General features: G+C 41.5%; 1 protein-coding gene across 2 annotated transcripts in view; it reads left to right on the forward strand.

Annotated features, from left to right (window-relative positions):
* Window positions 1-22,560, forward strand: part of LOC134402647 (glypican-5-like) — a 505,390-nt gene that overhangs the window by 42,831 nt on the left and 439,999 nt on the right. The window lies entirely within an intron of this gene.

Genomic DNA, 22,560 nt, shown 5'->3' on the forward strand with positions numbered 1-22,560 from the left:
AAGAGAAGTGCTTCCTTCCAGCACCGTCTTTATTTGAGTTCATAAGAGTGTTTTGTGTTTTGGAGCTCAGAGACTACTTTAGTACTTACAGTCTTGGGCCAGTTACTTTCCTTTTACTCTCACCTGTTTGCTTTCTGGAAAATGAGTGCCATGCCCACAATGGGAATTTATGCTTGAGTAAGCCCCCCTCCCCATTGTGGCTGTTTTGTGAGAGCATCCACAACATTCTGTTAACATTCCCAATGGGTCCACTGACCCCAAAAGGTGGGGACCCCTGATCAAGATCAGCTTCCTACTTCCAACAATGGCTAGCCGGATGCTTGTAGCAATGAGAAAGCAACATTCCTCCATCATAGTTTCTTCTCACCTGTTGAATATGCCTCTCAACATGGAGGTTCCAATTATCATGGGTCATAGCACTATATAGACCTTTCCTCCATGATTGTGGTAACTGAAGATCATAATATCTGGTGTAGTTTGTTAATTAGAATGTAAATGTATTTTTTAGACTGTCCTCTGGTCAAGAGTTAGTTCACTGATACTAATTATTTTTTTGAGCAGGGGCCATTGTATTTTATTTATTTATTGCATTTCAATACTGCCCAATAGCCAAAGCTCTCTGGGCGGTTCACAAAAATTAAAACCATGGAGACAATTCAAAGTATAAAACAAACAACAGTATAAAAAAAACAGTATAGAAGTACAGTATAAAAGCACAACCAGGATAAAACCAAGCAGCTCTAATCACTGTTGCTAATGCCATTTGGGAGCCTTTTCTAGGCAGGTGAGTGGTTTCCTCTCCCTTTCCCAGCAGGCAAATTCTGACAGGCTCACTTGGTCCTTAGATTGGGATAGAAAATGTTCTGCTCTACTCAGTGCTACAGAATTTCCTGGTGCAGTTCCATGTGAACACTCTCTCTGCCCACCCCCCGCCCCCATGCATTCATTTCCCCCTTCATCTTGGGCACCTGTACTGTGCACCACTTCAGCTAGCCAATCACATTGTTCTTTGCCTCTTAGGTCCTTCCCCTTCTACAGCTAGCTGGAATGTTACTCCTGTGTCCTCTTCTTCAAACTTCCACCGGACACCTTACAGTTGATGTGTGGCTGGTCTCCTGACTGTCCACCCACAAAGGTTTCTTCAGCAGCCAGTCCATGGCTAAAGCAAACAGCAGAGCAAATAAAAGTTAGAGAGCACCCACTGAGAGCAAGTAGCTAGTACAAGGAAAAGCGCGAGCACGGAACTGACGAGTTCCACACTTGAGGTGTTTGGAAGCCACCAGTAACCCTTGGACCAGTGAAGAACACTGAGCTGTTTTCTCAAAATGCCTTAGCATTTATGTCTACAGGAATCAATATATCTATCTCCTACACTTGCGGGATGTCTGGTTTGTTTTTGTTTTTTCCACTTTGTGGTTCTGCCCTGTCTGGTGTGTTCTATAAAACAAAATGGAATAAAATGCCTTTCTTCATAGATTCTGTGCACAGAATAGGTGTTGCTGCAATCTAAGAAGTAAATGCTTCCCTGTAACATGGAGATGACTACATAGGCGGAGGGAGGGGGTTAAAGCCATTTCCACAGTACAAAAACAGAGAGCTACCATTGGCCCCTGCTCCAGGTTTACTTTCTCCAACGTTCGGTTTTCTAACATCTCAAGTTCTTTTTCTGCCCTGTTTATGAAGAAATTTGTGAGTGTCAAAAAAGGAACAAAAGAAAACTCTCTCTGATTTCTAGACCTGCTAGATCTTTAAACAGATACCTGCTTTTTTCTGTGAGGTGTGAAAGGGCCCTGAGAATTCTGTGACCTGTTAGCAGCTGATCTTCTGCAGTTTTTGTGCGATTTCCTATATATCCTTTTAGATGGGTGCTGCCCCAAAACGGACTGGCCCTACCATTAGGCAGACTGAGGCGGTTGCCTCGGGCAGCTGATTTGGGGTCTCATGAAAGAGAAGCAAATGGTTAGTAGTTTAAGTTGTTGTTGTTGTTGTTGTTGTTGTTGTTGTTGTGTTGTTTTACTCCTAGGGAGAGGTGCTTGTGAGATATTCTGGCTCATGTGCCAAAATAATTTGTCCGGTCTTAGGGACTATATATCTTGACTAGTAGGAGGTGGCGGTGGGTGGACATTTGCTGTTCTGAGTCAGGCAGTGAAATATCTTGGGGCTGGTCCTGAAAGCATTATCTTAAAGAAGCTAAGGATCAAGTGCAGAGCTGCCTCTTCCCCCTCCCTCCTTCCCCTCCCAATTTGAATAAAGAGGTTTAAAATATAGTGGTATTGTGGTAATTCCTTATCCCTGTTAGAAATTTGCAAATGCCAATACATGTTCAAGATTCTTCCTGGAAGTGTACAAGAAGAGCAACAGGGTAACAGCTTTCCCTTTTTGTTTGTCCCCCAGTATTATGCTTTAAAAAAGAAAAAAAATCAAAATCGAAAATGATTTGCTATGTGAAGGGTGGAAACTTGCCTTGGCTGTTTGATATTCTAAGTGGCACTCTGATCAGAGAGGCAAGGGGAAGGGAAAGCAATTTGTTTTATTTCACAGCCTTGAAGAAAACAGTCTTAGTTATCCCACATGGCTTTGAAAATCTGGCACCAAGAGTCACATTTGAGCCCTCTGCTGTGCCAGAGGGGAAATATGGAGCCATTGTTGAATGACAGTGAGTTATTCAAGTGATCTTTCAGCATCATTATAGAATAAAGCAAAGGTCAGAATAGATTAACCTGTCAGACCCTGAGGTCAGTCAAGCAGCTTTATTGCTTGACTGAGTGAAATCGGTCATTAGGCATTTCAAAGTGGCTTGAATTTACAAGCGTCTTCCAGAAATGGCCGTCTAAATTATTGTATTGTAAACGTTATAAACTTGCTTTGTCCACCGTAGGTGAGAACATGCCAGAATTTTGGCTTTGCCTTCTGAAAGGCTCAAAGGCTCATTTGTCCATTTCATTTGTTGAGGTTTCCAAAGGCTCCCTCGGCCCTTTCTTCAGATGACACTGTATCGACGTTCTGCTGCTCAAGCAGGGGATCCTTGGCTTGGCGTGGTTTATCCTGAAGTCCTTTTCCCTGCACATCGTTTGTGTGGCATCATTATGAAACATTAAAGGCAGCATGCATCAAATTGGTCTGCTGACATAAGCCTCATTCAGTTTTTTTGTGAGACTTCTGCTGGTGGAACCATTGAAGACTAGACTGAATATAAAATGAGCCAATTCAAAACCTGAACAATATGTGATATTTTCCAGCAACAAATGAGCCATTCATGCATGGTGTGTGTGTGTGTGTGTGTATGCTTTTTTTGTGATTGTTGCTTTTACTTTCTATACAACATTCATTTTAATGAGAATATTGTATTTTTGATACTTTTGATGTCCCCTTAACTTTGTTCAGTGTTTTGATTATCTCCCTTCTAAATGCCTCTTCTATTGGAGAAGAATGTTTTTGATTGGCAGCTCATTCACTTTCAGGGGTTCGAGATTTAAACAGAACTGTACGGGCAATGTAATCGCATAAAGCTTAAGTGATTAAATTAGAAAAAGATTAGCTTTATGTGTGTGTGATGGTTACATAAATGTCCACTGGGAACTGGGGAACTTTTTCTCAGCAGTATCTATTTTCCTGCATCATGACATATTGTTGCAAAAAAGTAAATACCATATTTATTTAAATAAACTCAACACTGGATCATTAAATCAGAGTTGGATGGGGCAACCAGGACAACCCTGTAGGATGGCCATATGTCCTCTGTAAAGTAGGGCATGTGGCCAACCCACAGGGTTAGGCCGGTCCAGTAAATTGTGCGAGCCACCCCCCTAGATATCCAGGCAATTGGATAATCTCGTTCAAAGATAGTGACATGACAGAGACTTGCAACAGGTATTCATGACAAATAGATGACAAGAAGGAGGCATATTTTCAGTGGTCTTTCCCTAGCCATTCTGCAAAGCCTAGGCTTGCGTTTCTTAAGAAAGTAAGAAACGCATTTAAAAATAAAAATAAAAAATAGGCACCCATCTTAAGTCTAGTGATGTACGTGATGCTCATTCAACAGCAGAACTTAAAATGTTTATATTTAGGTAATATTTCAACGTCCTCATTGTTATTATCTGCCTTGAGCATTAGGATACCGTGTTGGCTAAGCATCCAGATAATTCCATTGTCAGAAATCTCTGCCTTGTGTGGAATTGCTAAGCCCTCATTGTATGCATCCAAAAATAAAATTGAAACCTTGCCCAATTCTGAAAGCAAACATTACTTTGACATTAGGATTTTCACCAGCGCATAACCTTGGCTTAATTTGGCTGCTGCTATTGAAGCCAGTATGAGTTCTGTGCTCAGCATCTTAAGAATTCTATCCTAAATAAACAAAGAAATAGATATCCTCCTCTCTGCAGGATTGTGAGGTCCCATGGAAGTCACTGTGGTTGCCCAATAAGCTCATTTTTGTAATTATCTTCTGTCCCATTGCTAGGAATGAAAAGCACTGATCTTAGGACTGTGTTGTGGGCATGTTAATTGAAAGATTTGGGTTCTGGTTTAAAACTTTAAAGGAAGGTGCAATTGCCAGCAGGCTTCTATTAAAACAGTTTGACATAATACTTTTCTTAGAAGAATGTGGACCTACAAACACCTTTTTAGACATATTTTGACTACAAGGGCTTAACCTTTAAAATACAGCTTAAAAACTATTTCAATAATTCTGCCATTATGGCTGAAATGGGACAATTTAACAGCTGCCAGAGTCACATATAATGATTAGTATATAAGGCTACATTAAATACATCACATCTGCACACAGATATTGTTGCTCTTGGATTGATGCCCATTTCATACATGTGGTAAGGCTTAGGCCTGCTGCTGAATTCTCCATTTTATAAAAAGATTTGCAATATTAGCAAACCCTTGCTAGGACAAACACTTAATAAATCAGTTGCATTCTAAAAATATTTTTTTAGATTTCAATGGCTGTTACTTGCTGCTGGACTGACTGACTTCAGCCCTTTGCCATTAGCCTACTGCTCTTGGTGCAACAGGACATGTCAGTGCTGAAATTGCTCTCAAGTATTTGGGTTCATTATCAGTTTCTTCAAGGTACCAATTGTACATTGCTAGTGATGGTAGCTGGCAAATTCTCTTGAATGGGTTTTGGAACACAGACTTCTCCAGGCGAGAAATCCCAACCCATTACTAGGGGTGACAAACCATCCTGTTAGTTTTTAGCTCAACTAGTAATGTCTCAGTGCCGGCCCTCTACAGGCACCATCTTTTCCTGCTTGCAGTTCCCCACTCCTTCTTTCTCACATTTCCAAGTTGTGAGGGAATAGGAAAACCAGTAGTGAAAGATATGGACTGATCCTAAAATAAACTGATCCACAGTTTACTACATAATTCACCGCAGCAATAGATGTTTCAAGAATTCACCTTAGTAACAGATGTTCCAAGCATTCTTAGAAGCCTACCTTGCAGGTGGGAATTATGAGGGTTTAGAATGAACTTTCAATTTTCACCAGTTCTTTGCTGCTGGCTTCTTATATCTCCCACTCCATCCCTGCCCCTGGCTTGCTCCCACATGCAAAACAGTAAGGTCAGGCAAGTTAGGATGAAAGGAAAGGTGGCAACATCAGAGGAGTTTTCTCAGGCTAGGTCCTTCAAGCACAGGAGAACTCTAACAACAACACAAGAACTGGAGACTTCTGTCCAAAAAGGACAGATGACGCCAATTACTAACCAAAATGTTGGGATTTTGAGCATATAGCGGTTTTCTAGAAATTCTTCCTAAATATGTTTGTTTGGGGGGGGGGCACTGTGGGGGCACTATAAAGAGTGCCATTTAGGAAATGTCTAGTGGCATGAGAAGGATTAAATCACTGGATTAAAACTGTGCCTGCACAGTTGGCAATATCTGAAGTGGTGCTGTGTACAAGGAAACTTGGGTTCTGGGTTCTAGGTTTCTTTAATGTGTTGAAAGTGTACAGGAACTTCAACTAGGAAGTCTTTTTCTTTCTTAAAAACACAGCACCCATTTTACAATGCATGGAGATGAAAGTGATATTGCCAGAATCCAAGCTGGAACTTAAATTTTAGTCATTCTGCAGGCCAAGATGGTAGTAACTGACAGTCCCTCCCAAAATGATAGGTTGTGTGGCTGAAGGGCCTGTTGAGCAGCAGAAAACTCTAACTTCGTAATAACTCAAGTTGTCTAACTGTCTCTTCAGGAGCTCAAATTACAGGAAGCCAGATTCCGGCTGGACATCAGGAAAAACTTTCTGACTGTAAGAGCAGTACAACAATGGAACCAATTAGCTAGGGAAGTCGTGGGCTCTCTCACACTAGAGGACTTCAAGATGGAGCTGGACAGCCATCTGTCAGGGATGCTTTAAGGTGGATTCCTGCATTGAGCAGGGGGTTGGACTCGATGGCCTTATAGGCCACTTCCAATTCTATGATTCTATGATTTCAATGGGTCCACACTGGGTGTGATTAAGTCTGGGTCCAACCCATCGAGCTGACATGACTTTTTTCCTGCTCCAACTCAATTACTTGGTCACCTCAAATAACAGGATTTTTGAGTGTGAGATTTCTTTGAGACAATCATTTTGGGAGCTTGTCATCATCCATTTTATCACCTTTTGCCACTACTACTTCAGTCTTCCCCAGAGTTGGTGCCCTCCAGATGTGTTAGGCTGGAAGTACCTAATTCCCAGACATTGGCTATGCTGGTTGTATGTGCAAAGGTGTTCTCCCCACAGAACCTCTCTGTATGTGCACAGACATCTGGTTTGTGCTAGCTGGCACACATGACGTTGGGGTCAGCGTTAGACACCATAGCCCCCCTCCCCACTCACACATTCATCCAACTAAGGGACACTGTCAGTTTCCACACTATGGCAACTCTATACACTTTGCGTGGTATCATGCACAGTCTCACACTGCATAGGTGATTGCCACACTGGCTTCATTGCAGTTTGCCATCATCCCATCTGAGAAAAAATCCCAAGAAAGAAGACAGTTTTAGTTCACTGTTAGCAAGTTCAAACGTGTATGTATAGTGGCTAAAAATTACTATTGGAAGAAATGTCCCGGGTGTGGTGATAAAACAGCCTTCCCCAACCAGGTGCCCTCCTGATGTGTTGGATTACAACTCCCATCATACTCCAGCCAGTGCTGCTCTTGCCCATGTTATCTGGGGATAATGGGACATAGAGTCCAACACATCTATAGGGCACCACATTGGGAAAGGCTGTGATATTTGTCACTGACAGATACCAAAGAGGAACCTCTCTGAACGAAGTGGTAACAGGTGCTGTGTGTGAAACCAAGAGAAACAGAGAGAGATAGTTGGCTGTACTCCTTTCATTATTATGCTGAGGGTAATTTGAGATAATGCAAATCCAAATGATGAAAATGTATTCTTTTTGTTGCAGTTTTCTCTGGAGAAAGGCAGGATATGGTTCTTTGAAATCTATCCCTGGCTTCCGTCGGTGAATTAGCAGGTATTAGGGGGATGTGAGGAAATGGTTTGTTTTCAAATCAACTGTTTGAGACAAATTGGATTTTTATTTGGTTTGGAGCATTTCTCTTCTGATTAATTCATTCTTAAAAGAAGAAGGAATTCTAAGTTTCCTAGTGATGGGGACTGAAGTAGTGTGGTACAAAACATAAAAGGCCTCAAACAAGCAGGTATATCTTTGCACTTTCTTAGCAGACTGCTTTACTAAACACCCAAGAATCTTGAGGACTGAGAAAAAAAAGTGGTCTCTGAAAAGCAAAAGAACAAATTGGCAGAGGTCACTGGAGCTTCATGTTGTCCAGATGCCTCCACAGTCTCTGAAATGGTATTCAGACATACAAGGCTACTTCCTTCTAACAGCTGCAGTAGAAAGAGTTCTGGTGGAGAAAATCATTACTGTCAATTTCAATCATGGGGGTCTATTGGGCCATAATTGTGGTAAATAACTGGCAAGGAGTCCAACTGCATGAAGATGAGGCATCCCAAACAGGCGGCCCCATCCTGACTAAGTGGTTACATTTCTTGCTTACAAGCTATGATTGGTTGTTAAGTACAGCATGTTAAATGCATGATTACCTCGTGCACAGAGGGTGCTGTTAGTGTGTGTTCAGCATGAATATACCATATAAGGGTTAAGGAAACGCGTGATCATGGTGCCTTCAGTACTGTATTGTATTCTCTGTGGGTCTTGCATCAGCACATTCTTGGCATGGTTAGCCAGTGCCAAGATGTTCCTTAGCAAGGCCTATCTTATCGTTGTCCTCAGCACATCTCAGTATGGTCTGCCAATACTGAATGTGTGCCATAGAGGAACAACAATAACCCCTACACATAATGCAAGATGAGCACAAACACACACACACACACACACACACACGTACACCCAGAGATTCCTATTTAGAAGCTGGAATTTCTTGCTCCCACTGCTTTTTATCCTCAAAAAACAGAATGAGGAAAGAGGTCCCAAAGGAAACGGTTGACTTATTTATTTATTTATTTATTTATTTATTTATTTATTACATTTCTATACCGCCCAATAGCCGAAGCTCTCTGGGCAGTTCACAAAAATTAAAATCATAGCAAAACAATCAACAGGTTAAAAGCACAAATACACAATACAATATAAAAAGCACAACCAGAATAAAAAGTTAAAATCTATGCAAGCAGGTAACCCCTGCTGCCTATGAAAAATGGATCACATTGTATTCCATCCCACACTATGTATTCCTGCTTGGAGTGTTGCCAAATACTGGTATTATGGGCTCATAACACATGACAATTGTCCCCAACTCTTCCTTACTCTTTAAAACAAGTGGATCTGTTAACACTACATCTGCTGCTTCCCTAAGTATGTTCCAGCTAAGTTATGGTTTCTGGCAGTTAGTGAGCATCTGCTCAGGGCAGGGAGGAAAAGGGTTACATCTAAAGGAATTGCAAACTTCTTAAAAGCTGAAAGCCCTGATCTGCTGTCTGTGAAATAGATGTGTACATCCATATGTACACACACAGCAACTGTGTGTGTTCCATTGTGATCAAGAATGGAATGCCATGGATTAACGGGCCACTGAGTCTAACAACTGCAACATTAAGTGAAATCAGCTCTGTGCTTTGTGTCATACTCTTTTACAGAAATATGTCTGGGATAAACATGGGAAGCTTTGATTAGCAATGCTGATTTGCAGTGACATGTTTAAAACCAAGCAGGCTTTGATTGAAGATATCCATCCTGGTTTGTTGTTAATTACTAAATGAGGTTCAAGCACAGTGCTGCAAATGGATTCAATCCAAAATCAGTGAGCTATTTAAAAACAGATCTCAGCTGTGGTTTCCATTACTTGCTGTGTGATGATTGAGAGCTAAAACTGCTGTTTCAAAATAGGTTGTCATGATTCCTAAATGGTAAGCCTCTTACTCAGAGAACTGGTTACAGCCCGCCTTTCCACATGTGCAGCCCTACTTAATATAGTGTTTCTCCTTATTGACTTATTGAGTATAAGGCTGGCCTGTGACATTTGGCACAAAGTATTCACACAGAGAGAGTAACAGGTGAACTCTCCTCAGCTCGTTTTTGAATTGGCTTGTTATATATGAACTTTCTTGGAGGGAAAGTTTACCTTTTGAAAATCCTTTCTCAGCTTGTAATGTTGATGGATGCACATGAATGATGCAACAGGCACATGGCACTCAGAAATGAAGTTCCCAACATCAGCGGAGGGACATTTGGAAATTCAACTACCCTCTCTCTTCCCAAAACAAAACATCTGGGAATACGGGAGAGTTTTCCATCTGGATAGCAGCTAAACCCTGTTGAAAGAATATTTTGGAAAGAGTGACCCAAAGAGAGATGATACTCAACAAAGAAAAGGCCGTGGGAGATGACGGGTGGATGGATCACATAGTTAAATACATGACCAGAGTTTCCATCAAGGATGAAGGTTAGCATTAAAGAATGCCATATTGATGTGTCTACAATGTAGCTAGTTTATAGTTCATTTATCTTCACAGCAATTAATGACAGTTTCATTGAGAATAAGGAATTAACATCAAAGATTGGTTTTGTACACGTGCCTGTGAAACAGCCTGGTCCCACCTGAGCACTGACTGGAATCTCATTTCACTTTCTAAGTCAGAGCAACCAACCATTCCTGATTGGACAAATGCATATATACTGAACCTATGTATAGAACTTTAGCACTATCTTTACATAGAATCACAGAAGAATGCATAGGAAAAGTTCATACCACCTTATCTGTAAGCTACTTATTCATGCTATAATTTTCCATGATTCTGTCTTGGTTCTAAATAAAAGGGCCAATTTTCCTCTGCAAATGGATTAACAAACAAGCATCCTTTCATTATAGGGCAACTTCCAAAGTTACCATTTTTCTTCTTAGAACTCGGTGTGTAAGTCACGCCCAAGATGAAAAACACAGTGTGGGAAGAATTTCTGCCCATATTCTCAAGCATAGCCACCACGCATGATATGTGAGTAGGTATAAACAAACCCTTGTTGTGATTTATGTCATAGCCATGTCTTCCAAAGGCAGTATAACTAGGATGACCATATGAAAAGGAGGACAGGGCTCCTGTATCTTTAATAGCTGCATAGAAAAGGGAATTTCAGCAGGTGTTATTTGTAGGCATGCAGCACCTGGTGAAATTTCCTCTTCATCACAACAGTTCAAGCTGCAGGAGCTATACTAGAGTGCCCAAATACAAAAGAGGGCAGGGCTCCTGCAGCTTTAACTGTTGTGATGAAGAGGAAATTTCACCAGGTGCTGCATGCCTACAAATAACACCTGCTGAAATTCACTTTTCTATGCAACTGCCCTCCTTTCCATATGGTCAGCCTAATATAACCACACTTTAAGGAATGCCAAGGTACTGCCATTCCTAGGAAGGCATCAAGTCCTTTTCATCTGTTCGTTTTACATCCTCCCACCAGCTGTTTCACCGCCTGTGATTCTGGCTGTCAATTACACTGCAAAGGACTAGTTGTGGCTAAGACAGAATTCTGCAATGCAGCTGCCCCACTCAAAATTCTGGTTTCAGGCTAGTTCAGAATAACACAAAGATTGTCTTGCTGGGAGCATGGCAGCCACATTTGAAAGCATATGTCCATCAGGCCAAACTTTAAAATGCTCCTACAAATACAGACCCTTCCCCTGCCTTTGATGGTCATTTGTATGATTGGTTCCTTAAGCTTAACGCTCCTGCTGCCTTCCCCACTAGGCTCCAAGAATGCAGTGTTATCGTTACCTTAAAGGATCATGTAGACAGAGTGGTGCTTATCATTGGTTGGCAGGAACAGTGTTTTACCTGGACTGAATAGATGATTTTCCTTCCCATCCACCCCTGCAAAGGAAACTTGTTTCTGTTCAGAGGTAGCTGTCCTGGGCAGGATCTACATTACTGCTTTAAAATGGTTTATAGCAGTATTGGCAAATGTTTGTGTTCATGACACACAGTTTTCAAAGTGTTATATCCTGCTTGGTGTAGATCTGTCCCTGGTGCATAGCTGGGGCTGCATCTTAAGTACAACATTGTCTACTTATGGAAATAGTTAAGGACCCAAATATGATAAAGTCTAGTACATCTTTTCAAAGGTTGTTTCCATCTTTTTTCTGAATTTTTGTTCCCCACCCTGAAACCAGACCACAGGGAGGGTGATTGCAAATGAATGTGATCTGTATGAGAGAGAGAGAGAGAGAGAGAGAGAGAGAGAGAGAGAGAGAGAAGTTGTGAGGTCCTGAAGTAAATGTTGAAAATGGGCCTCCATCAGACTTGCAAGCTCAATGTGATCAACAGATGTGTAGAAAGACTATGTCTGCGCCCTGGGGTACTTGCAGGTGTGCAATTTGAGGAGCAAAATTGTTGGCAGTGGGACTGAATTCCTGTAGTTCTGTTAGACGTTCAAAGATGCAATTTTAATCAGGTTGAATAACTTATTAGTGACTTGCTAACAGATTTTTCCAAAAATATATATATAAAAAAATAAAGGCATCTGAGTCAACCCACCACTATGTTCAGCCCTCCTTTTACTTTCTTGCAACCTCTATATCTCTTCCCACAAGGAGAACAGGGCTCCTGTATCTTTAACAGCTGCATACAAAAGGGAATTTCAGCAGGTGTCATTTGTATGCATGCAACACCTGGTGAAATTTCCTCTTCATCACAACACTTCAAGCTACAGGAGCCTCTGTCCTCTTTTGTATCTGGTCACTCTAGTATAATTCCTTCAGCTTTAACTGTTGTGATGAAGAAGGAATTTTACCAGGTGCTTCATGCGTACAAATGACACCTGCTGAAATTCCCTTTTGTATGCAGCTGTTAAAGATACAGGAGCCCTGTCCTCCTTTTCATATGGTCACCCTTTGTAGATCAGCCTCCCCCAATCTGGTGCCCCACCAGATGTGTTGGAGTGCAACTCCCATCATTCCCAACCAGCATGGTCATGCATACGGTTGCACCCTTAATGAATTAGAGTAGGAAAGCAAGTATTACTGATACATTGGGCACGTATAAAAATTCCCAGAAATAAATACATGGAAGGATGGATGGCTCTTGCAACAAACATGTTTCTGTGGAATTTCTGTCAAAATATGAGATTTGTGAGGCCTTTTAAAATTCTTTAGATTAAGGCATATATATATATATATATATATATATATATATATATATATGCTTACTGTTTATATTTGCCTGGATTTTTCTTCTTCTGCAGATATGTGTCATCCCTAGGAAGTTGATTACTTTTATAAAATTCTAATAAATGTAAAAAACATCAAGACAAAACCAACCAGTAAAAGTTTCATTAACTTCAGAAGGAGAAAGTTCTGTGCATGCTTATTTCTTCCATTGAAATGAAAGAGCCTGAAAAGTGCTTTAACTTTGGTTCAGTTGTGTCCATAATTCTGAAAAGCAGCAAATTGAATTAGGTAAAACCTTGGATCTATCCAACCCCCCTCCTGAAGTTAGAATGTGGTTTGCTTGTTTGGCCTAATATGATTATGTTAGTTCCATTATCATATTGTCAGTAGTATAAATCCTTGTAAATTTGGTACAACTCCAGATTATAGCTTGGTCCAGACTTTGTCAGATTTAGAGAATTCCTAATGAAATCAATGATACAAGTTAGTCATCACTAATTTAAGTCCCATTGATTTCAGTTGATCTACTCTAAGTATGACTAAGTAGGGCTATGCACCACCACCCCAAATCGGTTTGGGTCCAATCCAGAACCGGATCCGGAGGGCTGGATCGAGATTCGGACCCCATTTTGGCCCCCCTTCCCCACTTACTTGCCTCCACAGTGGATGGCGGAGGCAGGTAAGTGAGGAAGGGGGGACATAATGGGGGCCGAATAGCCAGGTAAGCCACCCCTCCCCCATTTACCTGGCACTGGCGCCTCATGGACACAGGTAAGTCCCCCTGCCCCCTTACCCGGCTCTGCTGCCGCCATCGCCACACAGACAGCAGCGGTGGCAGTGCCTAGTAAGCCCCCCTCCCCCCACTTACCTGGCTCCATCACAGTCCGGGTGGCCTTGAGGCTTGGGCCTCAGTTGAAGCCGCCGGCCAGACCGCGACAGAGCCAGGTAAGCCCCCCTTCCCCACTTACCTGGCTCTGCTGCAGTGGTGGACAGGGAAGCCAGGGAAGCTCCCCTCCCCCACTTACCTGGGTCCGGAGCTTCAGAACGGTCCGAATCACTTCAGACCGTTCCAAACTGCTCCAAACCAATCTGCACCTCCCCCGATCCGCTCTGGAACCGGGCGTCGGAGGTGCAGATCAGCCCACTCCGCTTCGGATTCGGGGATCCAAAACGGAGCGGAGCACACCCCTATGACTAATGCAGGAGCTACACTACTGCTTTAAAACGGTTTATAGTAGTAGTGACAACTGTTGGGGCCCAGGACACACTCCATATACAGTTTTCAAACCATTTTCAAAGTGCCATATTCTGCTTGGTGTATGGCAGGCCAAAGTCTGGATTCATCCCAATGTGTTTTTCAGTTTTCTAAACCCAGTATGCTTATGGTGAGAAAGCTTGATAGTCATCTGTGCATTAGACCCTTATATTAGCTATTGCATTGGTCTTCTCGTCTGGGTCTCCCCCTCCCCAGGTTCTGACCTTTTAAATACCTTCAACATGTAGAACTAACGAATTGCCTTATGCTAGGCAGAATTAATAAATATTAGTATTACTTTATGAACAAATGGCTTGTTAAGCTTGTGCAACCTGAGCCCACTTGACCCCGGAACGCCTAAAATGATATCAGCTATCCTCTTGGCTATGCAAATAAGTTTATTTTGGGGTTGCTATAAAATGCAGTTCATTGACAGAAGGCTCATGTGCAAGTTTAAATTAAGACTGACCTTTCCATATTAATCATGGTAGAAACTCTTGATCCAAAAGTCAAGCAAGTCTGCTGAGCTTACCAAGGGGATAAGAGGTGAAAGAGGAGGTTTAAGCTGCAGAAAGACAGGCTGGGCTTTCTTGTTAGTAATAGCTTGTAATTGTAAGATGTTCTGGTGCTGGTGGAACTATCAAGGCAGGAACATCAATTTCATGTTGTTAATGTTATTTCACGTTGGAATCTGAAACAGAACATGTAGTTAGGAGTTGGATAAGGATGGGAGAACCAGGGATGCTCGCCCTCACTGAAATTCTTTGGACTTTACTTCAGTGCTTGTTGTGGCTTTTTCCCATTCTCGTTTCTGACTCCCCCCTCCCAGTTTGTTCTCATAGAGAAGTGTGCATTTTTCAAAAGTGCTCATTTTTCCTGTATTGAAAATGCATTTTTTTAAAATGCACAACTTTAAAAATGCACAATTTAAAGCATACAATTTTAAAATTCTGCAGCTTTCCCCCACTGAAGTATGAAAACGTAAATATTAAAGTGTGCATTTAAAAATTGCCCACCTTTTAAAATGCACACTTTAAATTGTGCATTGTTGAAGTTGTTCGTATTTAAAAGTGCACATTTATAATTTATAATATGCATATTTTGCAAATGCAAGTACAAGTTCAGGAAATTGCAAGCACTTGCGGAGAACCCACGCTCCTGTTTGGATTCACATTCGGGGTTGCGAAAGATGCATTTTTTAATTATTTGCAAACTGAAACAAAATTCTCATACATCCCTTGTCTGAAAATGCTTTGAGCAGTTTGAAAAATCTAGATAAATGAAAGCATATTGCCCATGGAACCCATCAGGCAAGGGAAATGTCAGGCACTTTAGCATCACAGAGAGCCTGTCATGTGATGATTACAAAAGTTGTAAGGATGTAGATAGAAACTGGGCATCTTGATACCATTTAAAGCAGATCTATGAAGATTTTTTTAAAAGATCAAAGTATCCACAGGGTTCATGATTCAGATCAAGGCGTATGCATTGAGATAGGGGGTACGACCCTTCCCTTCCACCCCCTACACACACATACTCTAATTTTCTCAATTGAAATTACACCTTTCGAGCTGCTGTTTGCTGTGCCCTTCAGAGGGAATTTTCCACAGAGGAAGCAAGCAAAGGATTGCATCCCTCTATTTCCCAGCACTGCAGCTGCAATCCAAATGGGATCCCTTGTGACTTCTTTTGATCATCTGATTTAAAAAGTGGGAGATCCTGTTCATGGGTATCCCATGTCACATTGGGTTTTGTATAAGGTATCTAATAAAGGTTATGTATCTCTTTGAAATGAGTAAGCCTGGTTATTTATGAAAAACAACAATCAATCATGGGTTCATTTTAAGATTTATTTTTCTATATGGGTATATGCCAATATTTCCACAAGTGGGGCATCTGGACTTGTATAAAAGAACTGGGAGGTGCCATGGCTTTCAGTATGGAGGTTCAGTGCCATCCTTAAGAGGACTCTGAGTCCAGTGGGACTCAGAGTCAATTCACTCTAGTGAGGACCCTCAGGAAACCTTGATGCATCTCCCAGACCCAGGGACTTGGCTCTCCCATCCACTTTAGCTTTCAAGAATGATTCTCCCAAGCTTTTCAGGTCACTCAGGTGCAAAGGAGCTTAAGGCTACAGAAATGAGCATGGGCCTGTTATGGTTTTAGCTAGTAGCCAGTGACAGATGGAGCTTCTGAGTGGGACCTCAGCTGACTAGTCTGCTTAAGCCCCCAGTTGCTGCTAGTCCTTTGCTGGAACAACAGCTCCTTCCACAAGAAACTACCCCAGCCTAGCAGCTGCAACAGAGTGATGACTGAGGAGCTGTTTATCTCTGCCTTGCTCTGCTGTGCTGTGTCCCTTGCCAGTCATAGCTTCTTTCTACCAGAGCTGCCTCGAGTACCTGTTTATCTGGCCACTTCCCTTGGGACCCAATCCACAGGTTAGTAAGCTGGAATGCATGGATGGTAACAAAGCTGAAGAAAACTATTGTCCAGATAATTCTGAGGGTGTGTCATAGGCACTATCACAAAAAAGGACTGCCAAGTGGGGCGGCGCTTGCCCATTCACAAAATGGCTGTTATGGTGAGTGTTACCAGTCACCAAACACTCTTTTCTCACAAGGCAAACTGATAAGGCTAAAAGAAAAGAATCTAAGTACAAGGCAGACGTGTGGTCTGAGTTCGCATACACAGGCACAACACAACCCCACACCAACAAAAACCAGGGATAACACACATACCACACCAAAAAAAATCCAGGTAAAATGCACCCACACCACAAATATGAAACCCAGAGAAAACACATGCACCATATACACAACAAAGCCCAGGCAAAGCAAACAAGCTAATGCAAACACACACAGTTGCACACAGCACAGGTAAAACACCTTCCATCATTCACTACTACCAACATGTCTTGTGCCACATAACATGCCCTACCACCATCATCCAGGTTACCCCTTTCTTTTCTGTTTTGGTGGCTGGGTGCCAGGACTGGTGTCAAGGGGAGGCATAGTTGGGCACCTGCCAAGGGTCTCTCTGACAAGAACATCCTGGAGTTGCTCCTCCTCTTCACCATTGCAACCTCACTGCCTCTCATTTTGGCTCAGACCGTGGTGGCAGTGAGAAGGAGGAGCAGTCGATGATACTGTCTTCATCCTCAATAGCTTTCTGCCTGTCAAGCAAGCAGTGATGAGAAAGAGGGTAAGAAATAATAGTAGCTGATGACAAATACTGGTGGGAAGGCAGGCTCACTGAGGGAGGGAACCACTGAAGATGTCTTTCCCCTAAAAGCTTAGAGCTGGATGCCCTTCAAAATGTAGCACTGGGCTGCAGCCACTCTCCATTTTTATTTTCTTAGAATGTCTCTGGGGCCTACATGGGGCCACAAACTTATTCCTGGAAATATAGATGGTGCTTCAAACCACTTTGCAGCTTCCTAGTTCAACAATTCATAATGGAAAACAAATAGGCAGGGCAGGGAGTCTGGCAGGCACCAAGAGTCCATGGTCACCATACTGGGGACACAAGCTTTAATGCATATGCGGGCATATCATGGCTTGTAGTTTCATTTATTTAGATGGTTGCACCTGTGTATACTGATATTCAATTTAAGTCAAAGTGGATAAACTGCAGAATGCTTCTCCCTCCATGATGATCTGTTCCTAGATTTCCTTGAATTAAAAATAATAATAGCCAGAGAAAGCTAATGAAAAATGAGGCAGCCTTAATAATAACATTGTTTTAGATTCATTTGATACTCTAACACACTAAACAACATCCTAGAGATGGAAGTCTGACTTCCCTAATTTTGTGAAGCACATCTGTGGTATAAATCATGCTCAAAGGGGCATTACAGGATCACCAGCTTTCCTAAGTGACCACATTGCAAATCTAATATGTGGTCTTAAATGTGAAGGAATACCTCATTAAATCATAATTGCATTTCAACTAATTGGGTATATCTCTGTAGATGCCATATAATCATTTCCCAGTTACATAGCTCCCTGCCGGTCAGTCCATTTGTCTGTGGTTGAGGTCCATCATATAATACATCACACTACATATTTTGGCAGCATTCTAAAGCAAGAGCTTTCAGACTTTCTTATAGCAAGTAAGAGTGATTTTTTTTTTACTTTGAGTAGAATCTTCTTCAATGCAATAAGAAAACTAGATGCTTTATACATTAAAACTAAAGAGGGCTTTGCCGGGACCTCTTCAACCATTATATTTACTCAAAATGCAAGTAAATACTTGTGAGAAGTATATTGTGGGGGGAGAGCAACAGCTATTTGCATCCCAGATGATAAACATGTGTAATGGGAGTAGGGAGCCAATGTTCATCCCAGATTCCCTATAACACCAATATATCTTATGACTTATGTGGTGATAAGGGGATGGGACACAGTTCAGAGGCTGAGCAGATGCTTTGCATGCAAACACGGTATTTATAGTATTTTTATCTCACTCCACAGCCAAAAAAGGCTCCCAGAGCAGTTTACAATCAATCAGCTAAAACTGGCTACTAGCCCTGATGGTTATGTGCTACCTTCAGGATCTGAGCCAGTAATCCTCTTTGCACTAGTTGCTGGGGAACATGGGTGGGAGGGTGCTGTTGCACCATGTCCTGCTTGTTGGTCCCTGGTCAACAGCTGGTTGGCCAATGTGTGAACGAAGTGCTGGACTAGATGGACCCTTGGTCTGATCCAGCAGGGCTCTTCTTATGCTCTTATGACAGCCCCTGCCTCCAGGCTTACAATCTAAAAAGGCATGACATGCAAGGCAAAAGGCCTGAGGAGGGAAGAAGAAGAAAATAAGTAGATTGTCGGCAGAGCTCGTGGAATCCTTCCCCTCTCACAGTGGGGTTCAGTGCAACTGGAGCCGGCCTGATGTTCCCTTTGGCTGCTCCTGCGTCCCTCACTCCTTCTTTCCCACAGGTCAGTTGATGTTATAAATATGATGGATAATAGACATAAGCAAGACTTAATTTATTTATTGGTCCTAAGGTTTATAGACTACACTTTCACCCAAAGAAGATTTCAGGGCAACAGACAGCAAAATTACACAATCGATACAATAAAGTGGTATAAAACCTAAATGTTGGTACTGTAAAAGCAAGAGGTATAAAAATTATTTTGACTGGCTAAAAAGTACCCCTCCCCCACAAAAAAAATGCCTAGGTAAATAAATATGGATTTAACCTGGGTCTGAGAAGAGTACAAAGTATTGGCCCATCACAGAGAAGGCCCTCCTTTGTAGATGTAAACAGTAATCTCTTATAGATAGTATACAAAGTCATGAAAATGCATGCCAATTATTATTATTTTTCTAAGAAAAAGAAGTACCCTTAAGGAACATCCTTGAGTATAATATTGACCTTGTCTCCACCTCCAAAAGAAAGATGGATAATTGGTCAATTTGTTTCCGGCTTTATTGTTTTCATGAAATTGCAAACTGTCCCCTTTGGCCATTTCTAGATGCCCCATTTAATATGGCAGTAGAAGATTATTATTATTGTTGTTGTTGTTGGGCAGCTCAATAGAAGTAGCCATAGGTAATGAACTAAGCACTGAAATCGTTACTTTTCTCTTTACTGACACATTTTCATGCACTGCAAAACAAATAGATGAATGGGATTGTCAAGGTTTTACATCCCCCCCCGCTACTATCAATTCTCATGTAGAGGCTTAGACGTGGAAGAGAAGTATATTATTTGAAATTTCTCCTTTAGAAAATAACTGGATTCAATTATCTTTCCAGGTAATTTGTGTCACTGGTCCCTCTCTGATTTAGGAACACAAATAACTTTATTGAGGTAAAGGGGGCATAGAAAATGTTTCGCAGAAAATATTGAATGACGTAAGACTAAGGATGTCTTTTTTGTGTGTGGTGAATATCAACAAAGCAAAACTGAAAAATACATCATGTAAAGAAAAAAACACTACATATTTTTCATCATGTGTACCATTCATTCAAAAGAAAAAAGGAGAGAGTTATAAATAGGTTTCAAGAAAAGCAGACCAGATATCTGTGTATTTATCCACTCACAACCTGTTCAAAAGTTGAACACCTGTTCAAAAGTTGAACACCTGTTCAAAAGTTGATAGTGTTATTAGGTCTTCAGTCCATTGCATTATGGGAGGTGAGCATTTGTCCTTCCAACATGATAACATATATTTTTTGGCTGTCATGAGGGCTCTGAAGATCCATCTGTGCTGACCATGTGTTAACTTTCAAGAAGCTGGCAAGTAATTTAGGAGGACATGCACATTCTTCCATATTATAGATTGTTTCAATACAAAGTTTAGCCTCATTATAACCTCCTCCCACAAAGGGGCAACTATGGGACATTGCCAAGGCATATCAGTTAAGGAAGCATTAGATGTATTACATCTCCAACAATTGTGTGATTTAGGCAGACCCTTATTGAAAAGGCATTGTGGAGTCCAATAAACCCAAAACATTTTTTTTAACTTAATAAGACGTGGCCTAAGGTCCATAGAAGCTTCAGCTACGGATGCTAGAACAACAGTCCATTGATTAGGCAAGACTAGGAATGTCTGAGAAATCTGCAATTAGTGCTAATGCAAAATAGTACAAGTAGAAGTAAATTCTGGAGAGAAAAATCAGATTCTTTATAGGGTGAACTCCCCTACATCCTGTTTGCACCAGTTGCCTGACCCCAGCATGCATGCAGGGCGAGCCGCCAGATGGTTTGCCGCCCGGTACCCAGCGAGAGCTCACGTCTTTTTCTTTTTTGTCCACAATTTACACAAATTCGTGGATGGGAATATTTAGAGTGGAAGGGCATAATATGCAATTTCCCCAGCCTTGGAGAAATCATATTTCTTCCCCCACCCCCAGTGCTAACGGGGGCCTTAAAGGACCTATAATAGACCTGTGCCCTTGCTAACGTGGGGCTGAAAATCCACCAGGTGCATCTGCCTAGGCCCATAAGGGCATCTGCTGCCCTCGTGGGCCCAGGCAGATTTTTGCCCCAATGCTAATAATAAAGCAAACATATACAGTGAATGGGAGAATGTGGGCCTTATTCTTGCTCAGGCTGCTGCCCAGGTTCTGTTGTTGGGCATCTCTAAGCCCCCTGTTCTCCCTTCTTATGGTTTTTATGGTAGACTTTGACTGGATAACCCTTCAAATAGAGGACTGTACTCTGTTAAGCAAGACTCATGGCCACCCAAACTTCTAATTGTTACTGAACAGTAAGTTGGACTTACTCTGAAACAGTAAAACAAGAAATATACCTACTAGAACAGTCAAGTAGATATATTGCAACAATGGAAGAGAGCATCTGCATTTGGTATAAGCAAAACAAAGTCAACGTAATTGCAACTGATGAAGCAGTCCTGTGTGTTTACTCAGAAGTAGGTTCTGCTGCAGTCATTGAGGCCTACTTCCAGATTAGTGTGCATAGAACTACAGTTAAAAAATCAGGAAATGGCTAATAAGGGGACTACATTACTAAACGTTGTAGAGTCATAGCTCCATTCCATCACATTTAACTGCACTGTGCTCTATTTATTATTACATTTATAGCCCACCTTTTTTCCTCCTTAAGGAACCCAAGGCAGTGTACATTATCCTCCTCTTCTTCATTTTATTCTCACAAGCACTGAGGTAGGTTGGGCTGAGAGCCTGTGATTGGCCCAAAGTCACCCAGTTAGCTTCATGGCTTAGTGGGGGCTAGAACCCGGATTTCCTGACTGCCAGTCCAGCACTCTAGCCACTACATCATGTTCGCTATTCTGCCATTTTGTTGAGGAAGTTGAAGTTGAATGTAGACTGGATTGCTTCCTTGGCTGCAGCTGCTGGAAAAATCTAATAACAAAGAAAGAGATTAGCATGTTGAACTGTGGATAGATTTTAAGTTGGGACACCAGCGGCCAGATTCGCTGTAAAGTGTAATTTATTTATTTATTTATTTATTTATTTTATTACATTATTTACTGTCCCATAGCCAAAGATCTCTGGGCAGTTTACAGAAGTTAAAAACAGTGAACATTACAAACAAGTATTCAAAATTTTAAACCATCAAGAACATAAAAACAACAGTATCCTTTTAAAACAACTATTTTGGGGGCAGTTAATTGCAAACAAACAAGTGTAAAGCCCACTCTTACATATATTCAAGATTAAATTGCAACAACAACAACAACGACAAATTAAAATTAAGACTTGTTGTTATTTTAACACATATGAATGACTATTGGTAACCTGAGCTTTACCAAGCTATGTATCGAATAGTATAAGCAACATTTCCAGAGACACAACACGAAAACATCAAATCACCCAAAAGCATGATTAAGAAAACACATCAGTTAAAAGCCATTGGAAACTGGTGGGTTTTCAAAGCCTTTTGAAATACTGTGTCTGAAGTGGCCAGCCACATATCCCTTCAGAAGGAGTTCTATAAAGTAGAAGCCTGTCCCTAGTGTCTGCTAGTGTAAGGACTGGATCTAACCCTTGTGCAAGGAGACATTCTTGCAACAGGACTTCCCCATCCTCTCCTCTTCCCTGCATGTGCTCCATGTTGAACTGCTAACTTATGAATCACCATTGCGTTCATTTGTAGGCTTATAGGGATTTTCTGCAAAGATGAAGAGATGTTTGCATGTAGACATATCTGTGTTTTCTGG

This window comes from Elgaria multicarinata, chromosome 8 (genome assembly GCF_023053635.1).
Source record: "Elgaria multicarinata webbii isolate HBS135686 ecotype San Diego chromosome 8, rElgMul1.1.pri, whole genome shotgun sequence".
In the NCBI taxonomy this organism is placed as follows: Eukaryota; Metazoa; Chordata; class Lepidosauria; order Squamata; family Anguidae; genus Elgaria; species Elgaria multicarinata.